At 38.4% G+C, this 24,055-nt stretch overlaps 1 protein-coding gene across 2 annotated transcripts in view; it reads right to left on the reverse strand.

The window, feature by feature from the left end:
- Window positions 1–24,055, reverse strand: part of LOC139133036 (heparan sulfate glucosamine 3-O-sulfotransferase 1-like) — a 122,212-nt gene that overhangs the window by 97,296 nt on the left and 861 nt on the right. The window lies entirely within an intron of this gene.

The raw sequence follows: 24,055 nt of genomic DNA on the forward strand, positions 1-24,055 counted from the left end.
CTTGGGCCTTATGCCAACCATGGCACTTCGACTACTTCTCTCTGTCTGCCAGACCCTAACTCCATTTCACAGCAAAACATCCTTTCAGTCTACCAATTATCCAATACTGTATTTTCTTGGGTGTATGCACTGCTAAGCTTCGTTACCTACCCATGCTTACTTCATTATGTATTTCTCATGCATGTTAACTACCGGTACTTAATTTGGTTACTGACACAAAACAACATAAATGACTGACTGACTTATCACTTTATTATATAAAAGCATTTGCTACATAATCTGTGCATTTGCTACCTAATCTGTCTGAGAACCTGTGCAAATATACTTGCTCACTGGGATAAACACAAAAACTATTCTGTCATCATTGGTTGCAACCTTCGAAAATTCTTCCAAAAATTGTGTTCCAAAAATGACAATTTCTCTTTTTCCTATTTTAGCGTTGAATACAGATACATACAGTTCAGAACAAAGAATCCTCTCTATATTTAGTGTATACACGTACACTGTATGCTCACAGTGGCAGCAATCTGGAGATAAGTGATGGATTCTGGCAGGAAAGGAAAAACTTCTTTGCTGAGCAAGTCATCTGATAATCATATATCTCACGTTTTATGCCTTCCAATGCAAGTCAAAGTTCACCTCATTATTTATGTGAAGTAAGAATGGAGTGCGATCGCTTTGAGATCTGAACATATGCCTGGGAAGGTATTCCCCCCTCATGCAAAAGTAATGTCACAATTTGTCCAGTGTGTATTCTCTGACATAGCCCAGGGCCAGCGGTGCGCTCTCAATGCCCATGTGTGGGTGGATTTCTTAAAAGGCTAGACTCGCACCTGTGCCTCCGTTGCAGACAAAAACCAGCGACGCTCTAAAAACCTAAATACGTTGTTACTTCATGGGCTGATAATATCAAAGTTTGTATATTTCTTGCCTGAGAAGCAATTTTATTGGTTAAGAAACAACATGAAGTCGATGGCACTAACTATATGCAGTCAGTATCTGGCTTCTCAATGAGGGGATCTGTACTGGCGGGCCATCTTTTTGTTTTTGGAGCAATATATTCCACAGAAAAGAACACATCTTCATTACAAAAGAATATGCAAATTGTGTATTATTATGTAAATTGGTCATCTTATAATATTCCACACTGAAGGGAACACTAAGATTTGCTGCAATATTGATTTGAAATACGTATTTTCCATTTCAGATGTCCACCTTCATTCAAAGGGAAATAGTCTGAACCTACTCCGTATTGTACCATGTTGAACACTATGTTGATAGTGAAGTTTGGATCAAACTTATGAGAAGTCCAGGTACGATGGGGCAATAAGATATATCTCCCAAAAATTTTATCGTCGCAAAATTTACTGTGGAAAAACTTCTTTAAGTGACGTACATTTTGTTAACTGTAACTATGTGTATCTAGATATACCATCTCTGGCACAAAATTCACTGTGGTGGTGCAATATATTACCTATTTCACAGCAAACAGTAAAATAACAAAATTTTACACTTTTACAGCCTACAAAAACAATGTCGTCGGGTGCTATGATATCTTGGTCAGGATATGAAATTTCACAGGAAAATCTGACGGAAAAATTCTCTAAAAAATGTTGCACATTCACTAACAGGGATGATCAAAATCAAATCTCTCTGGTTCAACATGGCTTCCAATATTTTATCTTTAACGGTTGCATTGCATGTCTTTTCACCATCACCATAAATATTCCTCAGTTGTCTACTAAATAGCATTCGTCATGCAACAGCACCGGGGATGGGTAAATATTGTTTTGCTGACCCAACATATAAAATGTGAAAAAAGATCAGGAATAGCGATAGAGGAAGAACAATCTGTGCTTTGTGTTTGTCCCAAGGGGCGGCAATGACTTTTGAAATGTGCCCGACAACCGACAGCAGGTGTGCCATGGTAATCAGGGCAGCTTGGAGGAGAAAGAATTACTGAGCTAAACATGGGGTGAGTGATACAGTGTCAGACAGACAGACAAACAGACACAGACAGACAGACTGAGCCACATCAATTCAGACTTTATATTATAAAATGGTATTGGTTCTATGCATCACTGAACACACCGTGACTTTTTTCCAGGCAGGAGCTCCCCGGTATCCATGGAAACATCTCATCCAATCAGAATGCTGAAGCCTACCTTGTCATAAATCAAGTCAAACAGAGAACGCACACATGGGGTAAGTTTTGGATTTTGACTCCAGGTTACAATCTAATCAGCACGGGCTGTCATCAAGGGACGTGCAGTCTCTTACCGGGAAACTAAAAGATGAAGAATAAACTCCAGATTCATGATTTCGATTCAGCTTTCCTGTATCGCAATATTTGATGCTGTTATCTCCAAACCGTTCAACTTTAGGAGAAGCTACATGGAAACGTTACACGAGAAATGGAAAAGTTCTGCTTTTTTCAGTATTTTTCTTCAACTCTCTCGCAATTCAATAAAGCTGCTTTCCCATAAAACCTGCATTATATACATTTATACATTTCAGTCACAGAGGATCAGCGATGACAATCTTGACATAAATCTAGAAACACCATAATAAATATTGTCAAATGCTTTTCAATTCCGGTGATAAGGGATTTCAGGTTTCATTGGCATTGTAATATTCTGAAAAACATTGCAGATAAGTTAAAATTGAGATAAGAGCACACAAAACATGGACTCAATTCCGTATGACAGAATAATATACCATACCCTACTTTTGAAACGAAAATACCATTTTATTAACATACAATTTGGGGAAACTGCCTTTCTCTATTTCTTCGCTGAAAAGGTCTTAAATAAAATATTTTATCACACAAATATCGCAAAGAGGATTTTCCATTTCACATGGGAAAGCTCGAAGAGAATTCAGAAGTCTAGGCTCTATCTGTCGTTCGGTAACCAAACAATGGATAGATCATAGATTAAGGGTTCAGAAAAGGTCACTGATCTGACAACATGAAAATTGGGTGCAACATTTATGCTATCTGACTGAGTGATTTGCAATTCTCCATCACTGACAGAATGGCTCTGATCGGAAGACCTTCAAACTTTACCAAAACTCAGTGTCAAAAAAACTGATGTGCAGAGATTCATGTTCTTGCGTTCTGCATGTCTGGAGTGGCAAAGATATCTTTAATCTTTGCTGGCCAAGTAGTGTTATGGAAGCTTTACAAAGGTGACCATCATGAGCCAAGCCATGTGGGCCAGATGATAGCCCCTCCCCTTTCACAAACAACTATCCTCTACAAGTAAAATGCGCAGGATCATGTGAAAAATCTTTGAGAAAATTTATAAAGAGCATCTATAGGTCCTGCATTACCACTGTACTTGAACTTTCCCGTACTGTACATCCAAACCTTATGAAAAGTAAGATTCTTTCTGATTGTAACTAGACAAAGACTTTGGGAAGTATCTTTCCTGTGAGATAAATAATTTGTTTTGTAACAGAGAGGCAAAAACGTGTTTTCTTTTATTATTATATTAAGTCAAAACAAGTACAACAGACCCCAGTTTTGTTTGTGGAGGTTGGTTTGAAAGGAATGGTACAGAAGTTACTGTAATAACAATGTCAAAGTTTGGTAATGGGTCAGTGGCTTCAGTCATAGCTAGTCAGCACATTCGTCATATACATCTGAAACTTGTATTCATGGGCACACAGCTACTGCAGAAACTCCTTGCCGAGTCAACTGACAGCAATACACCAGTTCTTCACATGCCAACCCGCACAAACATCTTGTTGTCTGTTGAAATCTGCGACACCAGTGGTCGTGTACAGCAACAACTTATCCACAAATGTCTCAGTCTTCCGTGTTTTGTCTTTTTACCTTTCTGAACCACAACACCACCAAATCAGAGAAATAGAGAGATAAACATTACATGGCGACAGGCTTGTCTGAAGTAGAAAAGTACAAAAGCTTTAATCCTAATTGACTTGGCGGATTTGATCTTAAAAGTACCACTCGCTGGAAACACGACACTAAGAAATACCTCAGGATCGGCACACAAATAAGCAAAATATTTTCTTCTCTTTGGCCTTCCACAAGTACCACCTGTGTTGCCAGCCACTTACAGGGAAAGATGATACCAGTCTAAAGCCGTGGGGAGCCCTTAGCATTTCATTAAAATCATGAGATCTTGCATGCGACCCATTAAAGGCCCGGCACCTAATTTATCCTAGCACATCTTGACTTTTTCTCTGTTATGGTTCACAGATCTCTGGCTTCTCCTGCAGTCATGCTCTGCTGGTGGAGAAACTGAGGAAAAGCAGAAGAGCAGTGACACAGCAATGATAGGAAACCCTTTGTAGCAGTGTGTCCGGAAATACTATTTTCAAATTTCTCAAAATCCCTGTGTGTTGTTATTGGTCCCTCTCACTGCAAGTTTCAATTGAAACAGCTACAGCATTAGTAGGGACTTGTGTTTATGGACGATTGCCAAACGTTTCATTTGACAACATATAAAATCTGTAAATACTTGTATTTATGGACAACTGCCAAATTATCTTATTTGAAAAGTATATAAAATCTGTGAATACTTCATGAAACCACTAATGTGCTCGATATTGATCTCCTGAGAAATGGCGGCAGGTTGCAATAAAGCCATGCCATGGTTGTGATTGGCGACTCTCCTTTACACTGCCCCTTCCGCTTTGTCTTGTTTACATTTGCTGACCTAATTCTGGTCAAAGGATGAACACCATACAATTCTGACACCATTCAGCGGTTCGCATTACATCTGAATGACCCCTCTGCTGTATCTAAAAGACAGTTATCACAACCTTAAACTGGAAGGTCACTGAATTCCACATTGGAAATTTGAACCAAGGTTTCCACCTTCCTTATGAAGGGAGGAACCAAAGTGTGTTTCGAATCGTGCGAGGAGTAAATGGACATAAATAAAAGTCACTCGTTGTATATTGATTCGGGTAAATTTATTATTGATTTTCTTTCTAAAACATACAATGGACTAAACAAGTATTTTTGTAAACGGCAGTGTAAACCTGCAATTGAAATGCTACTTGACTCCCCATTCATATTAGAGTTCTCCTGACAACTATTAAAGCATAATCATACATACACTGTACACGTATTGGGACAGTGTTTCTGTGATTCTGAGATCAGTACAGTATATAGTCCTCAATCTTTACAAAAAATATTGTTGTTAGATGGTTGCATCTGGAGGATGTAGAGCAAACATGACCAAAAATTTTTGTATTTGTCAGCAGAACTCATCATATTAATACACAAAAGTCGATATTCTGTTGAAATAGCTTCTCCACTTTTTTGGTATTGCTAATATCTTTTGTTTCATATTTTAGATTTTCATGGATATATGATGATATTACCATATTTAAGATGGTTTTTTTTGATATTTCAAACACATAATGACCTAAGCATTCAGAATGAGTCAATATATGATAAAAAATTGCCCAGGTGAATGCAGAATTCCTGTGTTTTTGCCGTTTCCTCGAGCAAAACAAGTATGCCTATTTTATCTACACCAATCAGCCTGCAAGGTTCAAGAGAATAGAATATCTACCACACTGCTATAATCACGTCGTTTCATGAAGGTCTTCAGAAAATCAATCTTGTGAACAAAAAAATGAAAAAAAAACAGACACAGAGAATGAATGATGGCTTATCTATCAGTTGTTGGCATACCTTTTAAAATTTTCATAAAATTTGACTCCTGGTGAAAGACACAAAGCCTGCTATTGGAGTATGAGACCATATATCTTGATAATTTATTTTAACCTACAAGGTACGCTAGAAATTCTATTATTTTCCATCCTTACCCAATCACGAGTGGTGCCAGGAATCTGCGTGCTAATAATGGCCGCATATTTCACTGACAAGTTCCCAGTTCTAATTTGTGGAGAAATTTCCCTCGACTTCGCCAGCAGCAACTCAGCCTTTGAATGCAATCACAGATGCATTTCTACTATCAATTAGATAAGAAATTTATCTTATAGTTGATGACTGATCTTAATTGCAGAGACTGTCTAGTTGTGATCAGGTGACTACCGTACAACGACTTTTCAACTGACTACCTTTATTTTAAGACTGCTACCTAATCTACCCCGTCCACGGCTCATAAATTTCTGACACTGCTAATTTGAGCAGCGCTTTCAATTGACAAGATAGATTTTTTTACTGTTGAGGAACTCCTGGTGAAATTTATGTTGAAGCCTTTATTTCAATTTGAACAGCATGCTGCTAATTCGCACCGTTTTACGGTACACCGTCTCCTGCATACATGAATAGGCCTTCCACGAGGCCCATCCTTCACCGGAGCTTATTCAAATTTGCCTGCTCTACCCAAGCATCTCGTTGTAAATCCTGGGGATCACGGCTTACTCCTATATTTACATTACCTATTTACATAGTTTTTCTCTCTTTTTGTACATGGAAATTGTAAACAAGTAAATCAATTGGCTGTCAAGCAAGAACTGAAAATTAAATGCTCAACCTTTCATATAAATCACGGGAGAATCTTTGAAAGATTAGGGATGTGTGTCAGTGCAAATGGTATTTGGTGTTTATTCAGAAGGTAACTAAACACTAGAGTTTCACACAAAGAATGTAAAATGTAGTTTCTTATGTACATGTAAAAATGGGGTTTGCAGACATCTGTAAAGAAAAGAATCGCAGCAGTATGTGTAGCTTTGATACCTGTGTTGATTTGACAGCCAGGGTTAATGACCGGACAAACTCCGATGCGAAGTCCGTACCATGCTGATACAGGCTTTGCACACAACTCCTCATGTGAAGGCATTTGACTTGTTTATTTATAAATCTGTTTGTTTCAGCAGCTCATGGAGCAAACAGCAAACACTGCTCAGCCGATGCACAGAGGGCAGCATCCGTCCTAGTTGTAACTGTCACTTGTTCTTTAAGTACGGTCATGACAATTACCTGGCTCCTACATACATTTGCATTTCTGGGTCAACTACTGTGGACAGTATGTACATGTAAGTACCTGGGTTTCCCAGACTGAGAAGACATTTGTAATCAGTACAACACACTCATTCTTGTGACTGTTTAACGTGTTCATAACAACTGTACTTTCACCACAGTGAATGAAACATTTCTTGTGAGGTATTATGTGCCTCAGGGATACATGATATTTGGACTCTAAAACTTTCACAATATTCTTTTGACCACTTGTGGGCATTTATTTTGAAGCTTATGGAGTTAAATAAAGTTTTGACCAGCTTAGTGTTGTGAAAATTTGGAATTTTATTCCCCCGTCGAGATAATATAGGGATGGCGGCCATCTTGAATTTCAAATATCACTCGGTACATATTGGGAAACTTGTTTTGATAGAGCATGACCGAAAGTTTACTTTAGGAAATTTGTGCAAAAGTTTAAGAATTAAATTTCGTTACTACCTTAACCTGCATGCATCTTGCAAGTCCACAAACAGTTTCTCTGATGAAAAGAAATTGTACTCAACTACATGCATCTTGTGTCTTGGTCATATTTGCAGCACAAAACTGACTGATTTATGGAAAGAACAAAGAAAACATAAGAAAAAATATTCTTGAAGAGAGTGTAAAATAATCTATAAGTTGGAAAATACATCAACAACATTTTTCCTTAGATTTTACATGTATTTTTATGATTCAGTATATGTACCATCAAGGACAGAGTTACAATGTATAAGAGATTTGTACGCCGGTTATATATGAGGCAAACACATTGATAAGAGCAAGACTGGAAAGCGATCAGATAAGCATTACGAAGACTTGAAATCCTGCCTTCAATATGACACTTTGGATTCAAGACGTGCATTTCCAGGCTCTTCACAGATCAAGAAACACAGAGAATGGAAAAACACATCTGTCTGCGTGATGACAACTATGAATTATCTGGTGTTCCAGATGCAGCATCTATCCAGCCAGTTCATTAACTTGCAAGATAATTTATGGTGTCTTTATACGTAGTTATTCAGCTAGCTTGCTTAACTTAGAATGTAATTATATATACTGCGACACTGTAATTACATACATTGCGTTCTCTCTGGTTCCAAATTTGTGTTGGAGGCAGCAAACAATGGGTGTGTTTTTCTGTTTTATGATACTGACTCGCACAGACCCACACTCAGAACCACCCTGTACAGAATCTACACCTGACACACTGAAAAACCGACTAGCTACTTCTGACAGTAATTCAACACGCAGGGTTCCACAGCCTTATATACATTACATAGTGCTCTCACAATTTTCATCCCACATGTAATCTATGCATACCTGAAGATAAGAGATGACTTTCACAGCAAATCCTGACAGCACTGTAGATACACATGCATTTGAATACCAGACCACTAAAAGTACTCACGGCTTATTGGCAATATCTGTTTCACCAAAGTACACATGAATTGACCCCTGGTGGCTATATCTGTGGTGGAGGTTACATGTAAGTTTTCCACCACACATCACAGTTGCTTGTGGTTTGCTACACAGTGAATGCACATTTGAAAGTAGTGCTGCTTGGCTATCTCCTGTCAGTGCACTACTTGTGGGAACATTTGAATTCGGATATGTTGATTGAGCCAGTGAGTGTACAATAGCTGTGGTTAGTGAGGGTGCATTGATAGAACGGGTCCCCTCAGAAATTGTACCCCAAAATGCACAGATCTCAGTGATGCAAACAAGACAGACAGCATGTACAGATTTACAGGTGTAGTGTGAACCATAGATGCTGGTTTATTGAATACATATTCTTGTGCCTTTTAGTGAGGGAAATCCGTCTACCAACTAAACGATACCTGTGTATTGTGGCCATTTTGTTTCCATACTTCCAATCTTCCTAATGCATACAGCAACGTTCGAACAACAAGCAACTGTACTATAAATGTCCATCGTATATACCCCCGGTAGTATAGTATTTATACACCCCAACACATAGAAGTAACTTTATTACAAATTTAAATATGCAATATTGTAAATTATTTCACAATAGTTCATTTTGCATTCAAAATGGAAAATAAATTCAAATAAAGCCATAACAAGAGAAAGGTTTTGTTTTTCATCTTCACCATATTAATTAGATCTGGCAAAAAACAACCTTGTTCTCCACATTCACTCAAAAATTTAAATGTTAAAATGGTACTGCACTACACAACCAGCAGAAAATGTCTGTATCTGAAGAATCATATTATTAATTGAACACACTATACAGTTCTGAACTGATAATTTACCATCATCAGTTCACCTTGCACTTCAACATTCCTATTTTTGTTATCTCTGAGTTAGTAGTGGGATCTTGTTAACTAACAAACACACAAATGCAGGAGATAATTGCAACTCAACAATTTTTGTCAGACAACTATCAAATCTAAAACAAAACTTTTTGTGGGGGCCTTATGAATGTTTGGCAAGATTTAGAATACAATTGTGTACAATGTGCTAAAAAACTACAGTTATTATTGGGGGCATGGTAAATTTGGTAGCACTTTATGACCAAAGACACAAAGCTTTTACAGGGGAGAGGAAAACACTTCTGGTGGAGGTTTGACAAAAATGTAGGGTTAGGGTTTATCGCAAAGTTCATGTACAGCCGAGTAATATCTCCATGTTTACCAAAATTCTCCAAAGTATAGGGTTAGTGTTTCAAGTGAAGTACATCTCTATAGCACGTCTCCTTTGTCTTGAAAAAATGTGACCGACTAAAAGTGAGATATCATTAAGGTATTCCCTGCTGTGATAAGAAACTGCTTTTGCAAAGTCTGTTCATTGTTTCTGTGAGGCAGGATTTGCCAAAACCTTGACTCCTTCTTTCTGTTCAGTCTGAGAGGAGAGTCCACAGATGGCCGACTCCTTGTGTCACTGATTATGTAATTCAAGCGACCAATACTCTGCAATTCCTGATTCTACAAAGGGTACTGTATTTTGAGATGTATTTCTTGTTAACTCTTTTGATGATATATGAATGAACTGTTGGTACAGCAAACTCTCTGTAGCTTATATATTTCAAGAAATCCAAAGTCCTTAAAAGACTCAACAACATGTCACACATCTCCATACGGCACACAGTCCATGTAGCCGACAATTAGATGCAAATAATATGCAGTTAAGGTCTCCTCAACTAACTTTCAGCTGGTTGTTCACTTTCTACTATTTTTATAGTATTTTATACAAAGGCACAGACTTATTCTACCTGCAACTTAAAACTGATAGTGATTTTGTAGCTCATTCTTTACCATTTTTCATAGTTTTCGGTAGCCGGTAACAGACACTTCGTGTTCGTGTCGGCTACATGGACGATCTGCCCTCCATACGGTAGTGTAGACCTATACTTTGTACAGATCATGTGCATTATGACCAAAGGTAACTTTTCTCTAGTACATGTGTATCTTGGAGAGCGTAATCTACTAGACAGGAAGATGTCATTCTATTAGACAGGAAGATGTCATGAAAATCCCATGCTATTTGCTATTGAAACATTCAATGAAAACACATGTACATTTTATCTGCAATGTAGTAGACAGCAGCTATATTCATATGTATATTGGGTATCGTTTGCAATTTACGGTCATAATTACGGGAAACACTTGTCATCAATTATCATTGGTGAAATTTAGGTCATTCTCACAATTGACCTATATCACTTCCCTTCTGTTCTGTCTTCTCTTTTTCAAAACTAAAAAATATCAAAATGACTGATGAATCCAACACTAGAATTCTTCCTATTTTTTTGTAACAGTAACAACAGACATGGAGTGGATGTGTGGTCAGTGAGAAGTGATTTGCATATAAATTCAAATCACCACCTGGCTGTGATCAAATCAGGATGCAACAATACCGTGTTCTGCTGACCAATAGGATTCCTCCCTGAGGAAGAAACTTTCATGCCTGATAGCGAGTAGCCTGGAATCTTATTCGTCCGCTTGCCTCCGTACCTCTGACTACGGAGGCAAGCGGACGAATAGGATTCCATGCCTGATAGCTAGCACTATGATCTATAAAATGACTCAAAGAAATTTGGAAAACTCTCCTACATGTCTCATGTTACGAGAAATCCTGTTGGTTGTACGGTATAAGACATATTAGCATGGAAAAAGCTGACCATGGGTAAAACAGCTTTTATATTTGTTTCAGTATAAGTGATGGTAACATCTGCATACGATCTCAATGTGATTTTGTCAGATGCTCTTAATGTACACTGGTTTCTTGTTGCCAAATTCATGGATAATTGCGAACCACTTTGGATGATACAGGGTAATATCCGCCTTAATAAATCAGGCAAGAAGTATTTTCCTCTTTGCTGTGATGTTTCAATTTAGATAAAACACGCTTTTTATTGAAGCTATTTTACTGCGTGTTCACTACTAAACCATGTGAACATTTGCATTTCGTATCGACAAAATATGTGCTTCGGTGACTGTACATTCACCTCTATCATACAGGGTACCCAGCAATTTATGAAGATGAATTTCTCTCTCCAGCCACTGATCAGCTGCAGATCGTAAAGGGGGTAGGATCAAGTCAAAGGTCTGTCACTCTAAATAGTAAAAGACATCCAGAACACAATGACCCTATTGAAGTATTGTGCCACACTTTGTTACAGACACTGTTTTTCATCCCGGCGACAGGATAGGGGACAGGAAATAACTGAAGGAGTTCACGCATAATAAGTATCTGGGTGGAAGTTTCTTTCAAAAGAATTAGCCACCAGAAGACATATATTACGTTTGTCTAAGAAAAGAAATTACGCCTTCTGGTGTGGTCTTTTCAGAAAGAGATAGTCAACACTGTCTGTAAATTGCAATGTAGACGGTTATTTTCAAAGCAAACCAGCAACCGCGAGGTACTGTGACGGCTTGTTTCAATATTCTACATGTAGTTGGTTTATTAATAGGAGATGTGTTCAAATATTTTATCCACATGGTGAAAGTATTGATGACAGTGATGTTGGTCCAAGAAACATTTGTCCTATAGCTGCTGGTTACAGCTTGCGTACCACTTAAAAAGGCACCACTGTAAGATACTGTATCTGTGATATACGTGTTGCGTAGCGTGCACATTCATATGTAGCAGTCTTGGAGCATGGTTAAACCAACGTTCAAAGTCATCATTGAAATTTTAGTTTACCATATAAATCACAGGCCTGTAATAATTAAACCTTTGGTTTGAGAAGTGCAATTGAGAAACGTTCAAAATTCAGTTTAACTAGTAAGAAATAATAAATGCTCCTGAAAGAAAAGTAAATGGACATGTAATTGACTGCTTGATTATTGAAGTGAAGTATTCATTTAATTAATGCGAATATTTCAAAAAACATCACATTGATATTTGTGGAAACAACAACAATTTAAAGGTCTCTACCTAAAAGTTTTGCGTGTTTCGCTCGGCGATCATCAGATGAATAATCAAGTTGTACGTTAAATGAATTTACACAGCTCACAGCCTCAGCTGAGGCTTTTATCAATACTATTTCAGTTGTAATGCTCAACACTTTTGAATCAAGCACTTTCCTTCCCTGAAATGGCACTTGAACCTTATGTGTATGTCACTCTGCAACTGCTTGCCAGAATGTCTTCCTTATGTCTATTCTCAAGGTCTCTTCTTGTACACATCCTGATCAATGGGTCTGGGTCTGACTACCTCATTTCAAACCTTTTAAACTCAGAATGGATGCTGCAGCAGAGTATTTGTAACGTACTTTAGGGTTCAGAAAGGGCCATTGAGAAAGGAGTGGACGGGTGTAAGTTCTAAACAATACTGACCACAGTGGCAATTTGCCGTTGTTTTCCTCAAATACATGTACTGCATTCAGAACAACTTGGACAAGTCTCCGCATAGTGTTGGCAATCAAATGCATACCTTTCCACAGTCCCTGTGCGACAGTCCCTGCAGGGGAAGGGTAGAACTTCACTACGTCCTGTACTTTATACACACTGTATGTGTGCTCTGCAGTGTTCTTCAGCTTGGAAAAACTGAGGAACTGCCAATTTACATCAAAATGTGCAAGTTGTGAAGAAAGTATTCCAGCATACATGTACATGTGACCAGCAAAACAACATACATGTAAGATTTTGTGCGTATTATCTCACGGTCACATTGTGATGAAATTCTACATTTTTTCTCTGGAAATGAAGCAAAGAAATAACAAGGCTACTTTTTACTGGTTCCTCTTCCTTGTAAGACTGTGACATTTCAGTTTCATCCTTTGTAACACGGATTCACACGATACATTTAATCACTCTATATAAAAGGTCAATCCAGGCTTCCAATGCTGGCACAAGGTGTCACATCCAGGTATGCAAACATCTCCAGCCCTGTTAATCATGTGTCCATCTTTTAAGACTGCAGTATGACTTCAGCTTGAAATTTGAATAATCGATGCAGCGGGGGGGGGGGTTCTGAGAGCCATGGTTTGTCAGCTTGAATAAGCAATGGAAGATGCTGTCAGTTAGTATAGAATTTTGGGTGAATTCCAATGTAAATAGTGATTCAAATTTTTACATTTCGCCAACTATGAAAGCTTGAACCCAATCAGTGTCACTGATGTTTGCGCACCTGATACAATGTGATTTCCTGACTGACAATGTGCCTTTTCGGCCAAAACAGAAAGGTTTTAGTTCACATCTTCGAATATGTGTCGATCTACATGATCAGCTATCTACATGTAGTTCAGCTGTATCAGCCATTTCTTCAGTGTTCATTTATAAAACTCAATGTTTAAAAATTTGCGGAGTGTTGCAAATGGTAGAAAACGTCGGTAGTATAATGAGATTGTAAACAGTACATGCATAGAACAGTTCTCTGCAGTGAAGTTATCGAGCCATCTTGCTGCATGTCACATTTACCGATGTATGTACATATTCCTGTTTTGTAGTTGTTGCAGTACAGTGCATGTACAGTAGTGGGATCTCGTCAACTCATAAAACAAATGAACGCCACATTGTTGCATCACTTTGGTACGAGTCTGAGGATGAGAAATGAAAGTATTCTGGGAGGTCAGAAAGACTACAAATAACCCTCCAACTACCGACACATTGAAGCAAACTCGCACATTATTGTTTTAATTACATTGACAAATATCACAATAAGTACACAATAAGTACACATGATGATAGAGGGGTTACATTAGATTCATTTAAATCCAATTAAATTAAACCTCGCTACATTGAAAACCCACTTGAATACACTCATTTGAACTTTGACCCACTGCATCAATCTCTCTGTACAGGGGGTGTCACCCTAAATGGAAGATTGAAAGTTCTGACAAATGTGCCGTGCTTGAAGGAAGAAATCATTTCCTTCAGTCAGAATGAAATACTGCAGTGATTTCACCTAAGTACATATCCGGAGGAACTAGGGTCAGAGGTCACTCATAGGAACCACTGCAAACCATTATTTTCTGCAAATCCCTAAAACAAAGTACATATTACATAATTCTTCAAGGAAAGACATGTCCAGGAAGTTGGAACATCATTAACTATGTCGCCGAAGGAAGGAAACATCATTTTTCAGTCACGACGCGCTCCCCCAGTTTCATAACCCATTCACTGCAGTATTTGTACAAAAGAAAAATGCCTACCCAGTCATGACGACAACTGTGATAGTACCATAGTAATACATTTTTTTCCTATACTGACAATTGTACTTTACAATTACATGTTTCCCCAGTCACGACAACGAGTACTGGTTACACAGCAGTTTTCCTTTCAGGTTTGTCACAGCTACAATAACACAACAGACAACTGCCAGATTGTAATTTGTAAATAATGCCAGAAAAAAAACCAAGCGAACCAAGGATAACATTCATTTGCATATACCTGGTCTGCTGATACATTTGGGCTATGGAAAACATGTATATGTATCGTACATCCATGGTATTTTCCGTGATCTTTGCCAGGTAATACTTCCATAACACAATGTAATCACTGCGTTAATGATTTTCGCTTCTTTTGTCTGAATAAATGATCAGAAATTGTAGGTTTGCACTCTGGTATTTTTCGTGAAAAAAAAAGATGTGTATCACAGAAACATAAAAGATGTCACAGATACATGCATGGCTTTCTTGGAATTCAACCGTCTTAAAAGGTTCAAAGTGACTCAGTGTTCTCCAAAGCTTGGAAAAACCATGGAGGTAGGAAAAACTAAGGGGCGGCCGATTTACATAACAATGTACAATTTGCATATTCTGTTGTTGTGAAAATGGAGTCTTTAGTACAGTTATTAACATGTGCATAAATTGCTCCAAAAACAAAAGGATGGCCCACTCCTGAAAAGTCCCTTGTTGAGAACCCTGTGACTACAAATTTGGCAAGAAAAACTTACTTTTCTTAACTGTAGGGGTGGGTCACTACTGTGTTCGAGATCATTTGGGATTATGTTGGGTTGAATTAGCTTGAACGAGCATAGCAAAGATGTCATTATTTGTTGCACGCCCCCCCCCCTCCTTCCCATCCACCCCTCCCAAGCCAAGTCCCACAGAAAATGTTGAACTTAAATATGCATGTAAGAGTCTAAGCTCTTTGTTAAACATTGTTGTCAGGGACTACAAAGAAAAGCTTAAATCAACATTAATGATTTGTCAATTTTTAAAACACCATTAGGTGTATTCATAGGCTGCATGACTCATGCTTCCCCCCCCCCAACCCCTAAAGTCATTAACTCTAGCTGAGAGCGTAATTACAGGGTTATAGCGCCAGTCCAAGTCAGTACCAGCTACTGTAAAGCTTAGCATCCTACTCTTCCTGCCCACCTAGTTTACATGTTTGGGCAGATCGTCCATGTAGCCGACACGAACACGAAGTGTCTGTTACCGGCTACCGAAAACTATGAAAAATGGTAAAGAATGAGCTACAAAATCACTATCAGTTTTAAGTTGCAGGTAGAATAAGTCTGTGCCTTTGTATAAAATACTATAAAAATAGTAGAAAGTGAACAACCAGCTGAAAGTTAGTTGAGGAGACCTTAACTGCATATCATTTGCATCTCATTGTCGGCTACATGGACTGTGTGCCCATGTTTGAGCCAGCTCCCACACATTTAGTATTTCCTGGACAAATTTCCCTTGAAATATAACCAGCAGTAAAATGTTGTATACATGTATGAATGTTTGGTACCTGTAATGGCTATGTGTAGACTTAAGAAAGGCACCACATAGAAAATGCTGTGTTTATCTCATGTTTTTGTAAGTTTCAAGATGACAGATGCTGCATAAACAAGTAACTGTACACCATGAAACAAGTCTTTACCTGGGCTATTTACTGAAGACCTTTTCAGGCCAAATCCAGCAGTTTATTTTTCTTGGTAACCATGGGTACCCTGCTACACAAATGAAGGAAGATTATCTGAAATTCACAATGTTTTCTCGCTGGGATTCAAGAAAAGGAACAGAATACACTTCAACTTATCTTGTCGTTTTGTGCAATGAGAGAAATACATAAAGACCTTATTCTGTCAAGCCTATTTTGTGGCCTTGCTTGACCTCGTTGTACTATCATAACATGTAAAATGTACCAAGAGATCAGGGGAAAACACATTATGGCGTTGTCTCCAGAGCGCTGAAAATAGTTCCCGTCGTGGATCAATGTAAAGTTAATAATTTGCTGAACATGTTGTAGGTGGAACTCATGAGTGGGCACAACACACCTACACATACAAGGCTATTCAATGGTAGTTAAGGGGTATCCCATTACGACAAAGTCAACACTAAAAATATGAAAATAATTGCTCGCTAAGAAGATAGACAAACATGTTTGTGTTAGAAGAGTACAATGTAACATGGAAACTCTTGAGCACGCTGACCGGAGAGCATGGGTCACCAGATACTTCTCTTTATCCCGCCACAGAAGCAGAAAATGCGGCCATACACGTCTGATTCAACTAGGGAGCGTGTGGCAGGAAAAGTCATTTGTAATGGTGCGTCATACAAAGTCCTGCCAAAACTTTCCACAACTTTGAGTTACACTTTGTGCTATCTATGGATCAACTTGGCAGTGGCCACTGTGGATTGGACCACTTTGTTACACCTGGCTAATCTTTACTTTACAAATTGTTCAACCGAGGGAGGTGTTTTACAATGTTTTAGGATACTGCAAAACGATAACCTTTTGCCACTTACTAGTGGTTCATTTCACAAACGTGGAAATTTTACTGGCAATGGGAAATTTGAAATGACCGGATTGAAGGCAGATTAAGTTTTATCTCAGCTCATCTAGAACGTAAATTGGTCTGGTTCAACGTCTTCAGGTGGTAAAATTTGCAAATTTCCAACAAATATCTCTCATCTCAGTCAAGATCAGAAGTCTGTTGGGAGTTGTGTTTCAGCACCCTGATGTGATTGGTAATTTTTTCTATTCTGATGGAATGGCATTGATGATTTATGTGTTACGGACTCATGACACGTTTTGAATTATTGAAACGCTGCACAACTTCCATGCTTGTAGTCAGCAGTGACAACAGGTCGCAACACAATCTTTCTCCATGACAATTTTCATCTCAGGAGTGTTCTGAACAATGGCAATCCTTCGACTAATTTATGTGATATTTGGAGGGAGAATTTATTAAAAGTAATGATGCCGTCGTGTTGCTTATTAATCTACATCAAGCTGCCCAAGAGGGTTGTAATTAGCTTTACAACTGGAGTTCTGATTGGCCATTTATAAAACAAGTCTATAAGGGATTGATTACTGCCATCATATACGTTGAAGGGAAACACACATACATTGTTCACACACTGCTATTTTCACCAGTACAGTATACATGTAGCACCATGGTTTGGCCCAAACTATGTGATATGGACCCTTTTCACTGAATAATGGGGGGGGCAGGCTGACGCTGAACAGCAGGGGGGAAAGGACTGGCTGTGGTGTGAGACACAGAAGGAAAAGACTCTTTCTACACTGAGAATTGCCTTACTGATTCCCTCTCTGGCCTTGTTTGTTCCAGTAGCCATTACTTTCTTCAAATTGTGTAAATTATCTAATAAAATTTCCTCCTTTCAGACAAAACATTCACCGATGTACAAACCGCCACGCCTGAGAACAAACTTGTTTATCTAGACTTTCACAGTTTCTCATAATTCAGCCTTGAATACTCCAGTCCATGCGGTTTTGGCAGAAAACATCTCAATGCCTTCTTGACTGCTATTCTTCCATGGCCTTCCTTGACAATATAATAGATTCCCAGACCTTACTATTAAGATGACTGAAAATCTGTTCAGCCTTCAATACAAAATGACTTGCCCTCAAAATGAGAAAAGAAATCCAAAAGTAAAAAGAGAAATACCTTACTGCATTTTTCTGTATGGCAACAGCTTACCTAGCAACCAAGTAACTATGTTGGTCGCCAAAACATTTTGAGGTTCATCATTATTTGTACATTTGAGGTTGAGGCGCTGTCAAAAATTCCCTCATTGTTGCTGTTTCCAGAAATGTTTTTAATCAGCATTTGAGTGTACAGTGGTGCTTTTGTCCTCGCATCTATTATCTGATACTTTTTTCTAATTCTTTGTAATTTCAGCAGGTTTCTCAAAAATAAATCCAAAAAATATCATATTTTATCACATATCAAGAACAGTGCCTTGGACCTACATTTGTATTTACGGTAAAGGGTCTTCACAAGGATGTACATAAGAAGGTTTATCAGACAGCAAATTTTTACACTCCCGTGGTTAGGAGTCAGATTTGTCACTTGTTTGAAAAGGCAATCTAACTAAAAACTCTGACCACTATTATTATTAGACTCTGAGAGAAGCAGAGTTGGATGTGAAAAGTTCATTTTCCCAGGCTTTTACATAAATGTCAGTAAAAAAGATACCCAATTTTTGATGCGAGAGCTCTGCGGAGAAAAGAACTTCCCCTTTCATGGTCGCTTGAAAAGACTCATTACTTCACCGAGAATGGCACAATCTCCTGAATGAACTCTGAAAGTACTTGGCAAGCTACAAAATGCTTTGTTTTTTACTGAGTTTTACTATCTAAAGGAAACAGCTTCTCCATTTCATCTTTGGATGGAGGCATTTTGCTGAAAAGATACTTCACTTTCTGGGATGTTTTCGATGATCCCTGTTTGGAGCAGTGACACGCTGATGACATCAATCATCTGCAGCTCTTTCGCTTCCTTCAGTTGATTCACAAAATATACATTGACACGCGGTAAAGCAGCTCAACTAGCTTGGGTCTTTTTGTGTTGGGGTCGGTGCAAAATTTGCCGAAATACACGAGCAATTTTAACAGGAAATTAACATTTTGCAGTGAAAAATTTGGTTAATGAGTCATTACCTCTGTGGAAACCAGAAATAATTGCATAAAATGACTTCTTTCAGATGAGCTTAACTCATTATAACATTGTTTCATTCTTCTAAGTAATGGCATCAAAATGCTTCCGCATTGTGAACACGTGTTTGTCAAATTACAATCTCAAAATTTTACTACCACTTGCCATTACCATCGTATTAATTAAGATTTACATTTGAAGACATTATGCATTCCTTATAAGATTACACAGACATAAAATTACTATGAACTATGGACAATGACTTGGAAACCGCGAAGGCTGTAGCATATCAAAAGATAGCCCTCTTTAAAAAAAAACGATCGATAGAATTTCCTATTTGTCCCCGTTGATTTAATTTATAGCTTCACTTTCTGTACCACAATGATATTTTCTAGGATTAAAAACAGCCCAAATGTGAATGATCGAGATTGACTGGTATTTGTATGCAAATTATTTCAATTAACTCACCTTTGCTTGAGTTCGTCCTAATTAAAACTCGATCTGTGTAAAGGTAGCATTAAATACCAATTTGAAACCCATTGGGCAATTTGGACTGAACCATTATACATATGCGGGGGTTGACAGACACGCAAATCCCTCAAACACTGAGGGCTCTTGTCTTTTTCTTTTTAACTTGACAACCAGCCAAATATCTCTCTTCAATTACCTTTGCGACTTGGCTTTTGTTATCTATTTAACCGCAATTTCCAACTGTATTGAGGGAAAGAATATAACTTAGAAACCCCCCCCCCCTTTGAGAAAAAACCTGAAACGGGGCAAAAACATTCCAAAAATGCTTAGATGTAGCAGGGCTCTCCTCAGTGTTTGTGTTAGACTGTCCGACTGTTATTTTGACTTGTTCTCCAGAGCATAAACTTAGCACTGCAAAGTTTCAAGTTTCTGCGGAGTGAAAACGTTGAGTTTATCCTCTGTACGATATGGTTCAGTGAATTGCATGTGGCAAGAAATCTATCCATCAACGGAGCATGGCAGCTTTACATTTCACATTTGACTGACGTGAAATTTTTGCACTGGACTAGTGCTATTGCATGGTGGTACACAGCTTTCATGAGGACATTATCACTGTGAGAGACAATCACATCTACTCATTGCATTCAAAGTCAAAACTTCACAAGGTCTCATTCTCCAAAACATTTTGCTATACCATCATAACCACAGTTATGTTTGTTAAATCACAGATGACCTTTGGGTACCCAAACAACTTAGGTATGACATGTTTGTATTGGATAAGCCAAAAGCAAATGTTTTGTCTAATTACATGTAAGGAGGATGTGGGTTTTATAGGTGCTACCTCAGGTCTTTGTGTCTGCACTCTGTTACATAATCAAAGCCGGAAAGCTGCCTGAAATTCTATTAGGGACGGAGTTTCATTGCACTGCAGCTCTATGCATGGCTTGAACCATTCTATTTTTCTGATAACTGAGCCTGTCCTTTGATATAATGATCACCCAGTCTTTCAAAAGACACTCAAGATATTGTGGTATAATTGAAACCCTACAGATGCTGAGTTCAGTCCACTTGAACACAAGGAAGTCACGCCCCATGGGGTTGCATTGTTCTGGTATGAATCAAATTTGGGAAACAAGACAAAAATTGAAGAGATTCTTGGTTACATGTAGCTGGAGCAAAAGAGGTCACTCTGCCTGTGTTTCAACTGTAAAGAGTTGTGCATGAGAAGTGGAAGTCAAGCACATATTGTGATCGATGCTTTCATCTGCAAAATAGTGGTCCATCAATGCTTGGGAATTTGAACAGACCTGAAAAAATAACCCAGCGGTGAACAGAATGGCTGGCTGGGGCTATTGAATTGTGAGGCACCCCACCATTGATTGGCCCATTCTTCATTGCTTTTCATAGGCAGCCCAAGACACTTGGCCGCCTTCCTAGCAGGCCTGTGGCTCCGTGTAGAAGACAACACATGACGGGGAGACTACAGGCAAAATGAAGGAGGCCCACCCAAGCATGGTTGAATAATCTCGGCAGGGGTTGTTTATCGCCCCAGAAAACGCAGCAGGGACTAGAAGTCGCATTACACTGCCAGCTCCACTGGTGCACGAACACTGGCCATCGGTATCTCTGAGAATTGTCACCCATCCCCTCATCAAGAAAGCTACACACGGAAGATGCTCGCTGCCCTATCACTTTAGATTGGAGTTATCAAAATTATAACTCCCCTCTGCCTTCGCGATTGCCATCAAAGTTCACCCCATTTTGATTCTACAAGAACACTTGAAATCTCTCCACCTGAGTCAATTCTCGCTTACACCATTAGTCATTGCACTAACAGTTAGTTATGTGCTTTCCCATCTATTACTTCACTTTCACTCAAGTGAATTTTCACGCCGCTCATGTTAATTATAATTCACTTTTCTTCAGACAATCTTTTCACTGATACACGTTCAATATAAACCAATAAACCAAACATCATTAATGCTAGAATTTCACATTAACAGATCCTAAGTGCTGGTTATTTTATTTGGCCTAACAAAATCTATCTGGTACATGTATGACTCAAGGTACTATGTTGTGCATTAAATTTAATTTCCTTCAATTCCTCCACCCCCCCCCCCCCTCCCCAACCACCACAATCTTGGGCCATCTTTTGTTATAATTGCCACTACCACAATTTACACCACATGTCTGTCCAACCTGTCTAGCTTCAAAGCCACAACAAAATAATCGTTCTTGTCAGGATTTTCTGTTAAAACTGTTTGGAGAAATACCACTTTTTGAACAGGCATGTGTAGCCTCACTGTATGCCTAACAATTGTTAATGGGGGCTGCAATCCAATCAGTTTTATTTTGACATCCCATTTGCCAAATACCTAGCAAATTACATTCCAAAGGGACCCTTAAACCCGACATACTGAAAAGGAAAACAAAGCAGATATTCAAAAGACACTATCTTCCAGTGCTATCTGTCTTGTATATCGCCATTGATGGGGTGGAAAAGTCATGACTCTGACGGAGAAGATGATTTACTCTGTCGCCAAAAGTCTATAAAAAATTATTCATGAACTCCCTAGCTGGTGTTCTGACGAGAAGAGAACAAAGCTCCTTGCATATCGGAGAATTACGGCTGTAGAAAAGAAAGAGAGAGCTTCTTGGGGATGTAGAGAATCTTCCTGCACTGAACTGTGCAGAGTGTCGAAAGCGTTATTTTGCATAAGCAGAGGGTATCACAATCCACGGCTTTTCCATTACAGATCACAGTGTGAAGAGCATGTGAAATTCTTAAGTAATATCGTACAGGGTGGGGGAAAAAAAATACTCTGTGTGAATCACTGATGCTACCACAGAATGTGTAAATCAAACCGTTTGATGCATAAATGCATTTTGAATTCTAAATCATGGCAAGACTGCTTGGGAGTAGCCCTTCTTGAACTCCGCATCTTAATGTCCTTGAAGCTGCAGTCATTTATATAGCTCTTGTCACGCATGCATCTTTAATTTTCAATATTTCTCTTTCTATTCATAATTTTCTCAAGGCGTATTACAGCAAGTACCAATATCACTTGGTGCAGAATGGTGTGTGTGTGTGGTTTTCGCAGAAATGAAACTGTCATGTGCCTGCTTCAGCTACATTAATTTAACCTAATTTGTTATATAGATAAGAGCAGCTGTCTACATTTTATCAAATTTCCTCCACTTTATGAATTTGTGATGATTGAGAGAAGAGAGGAGATGAATTGGCTCCATTGTGTCTGTATCCTTCCATACGCTTGCAAAACAAAACCACATGAACCTGCAAAATATCATCCTGGGCAAGTTCTATATCATTTTAACACTACCAAAATCCTCTGGCCTCCCACATTGTGTTTCTGAAAGCTCTTCCAAATAGTCTAAATTCCCCTTTCCAGCTTTTGGTCTAAACTAGTAATGATATTTCCTATCCGAGAATTCATCTACCCTCTTCAGATATTTTTGCAACAATACGTTCACTCAGTGCAACTGAAAATTATCTTTTTGTTGTAAATGCTAGGTCAATACAGAACTTACCATACCATATGAAACATCATTTTCTCTGCTTGATTATCTATCATTAGGAATACTTCATACTAAATTGTTGCTCCTAAAGGACACAAACATGCGCATATATATATATATATATATATATATATATATATATATATATATATATATATATTATATATATATATATAAACAAGCATACATTATACACAAGCATCGTATATATATATGTATGTATATAAACAAGCATACATTATACACATGCATCATATATATATATATATACATATATATATACATGTATGTATATATGTATATATATATGTGTGTGTGTGTGTGTGTGTGTGTGTGTGTGTAAACAAGCATACATTATACGCATGCATCACATCATATTTTACAATCACAGTGGATGCCCACCTTCATAAATGCCCCTACTACCCCTCCCCCACCCCCCACCCCAGTACTAAATATGTTTGGGATGGAACATGAGGAAATGTCACCCGTAAGTCATACGACTTTATTAGCTACCAAACACACCACTTCCTTGAACTAAATCACAACTCTCTCATTGCATAGTAATATTTCCCTACTCGATGGTCCCAATGCAGCATTTCGGAAGCTGTGCTACCACACTACGGTTCTTCTTCACTCATAAAAACAAATCATAATTTTTGAGTAGGGAAGTACATGTACGAAGCGAGGTTCGTCGTGATCGAATTTTTCGTGGTCTCTCTTAGCGACCCTACAACCCTCTTTGAACGGCGTCGTGGGGTTACACTGTACATGTATCTGGCTGCCTGTTTTCGGGGA

The sequence above is a fragment of the Ptychodera flava genome, chromosome 5, assembly GCF_041260155.1.
Source record: "Ptychodera flava strain L36383 chromosome 5, AS_Pfla_20210202, whole genome shotgun sequence".
Classification (NCBI taxonomy): Eukaryota; Metazoa; Hemichordata; class Enteropneusta; family Ptychoderidae; genus Ptychodera; species Ptychodera flava.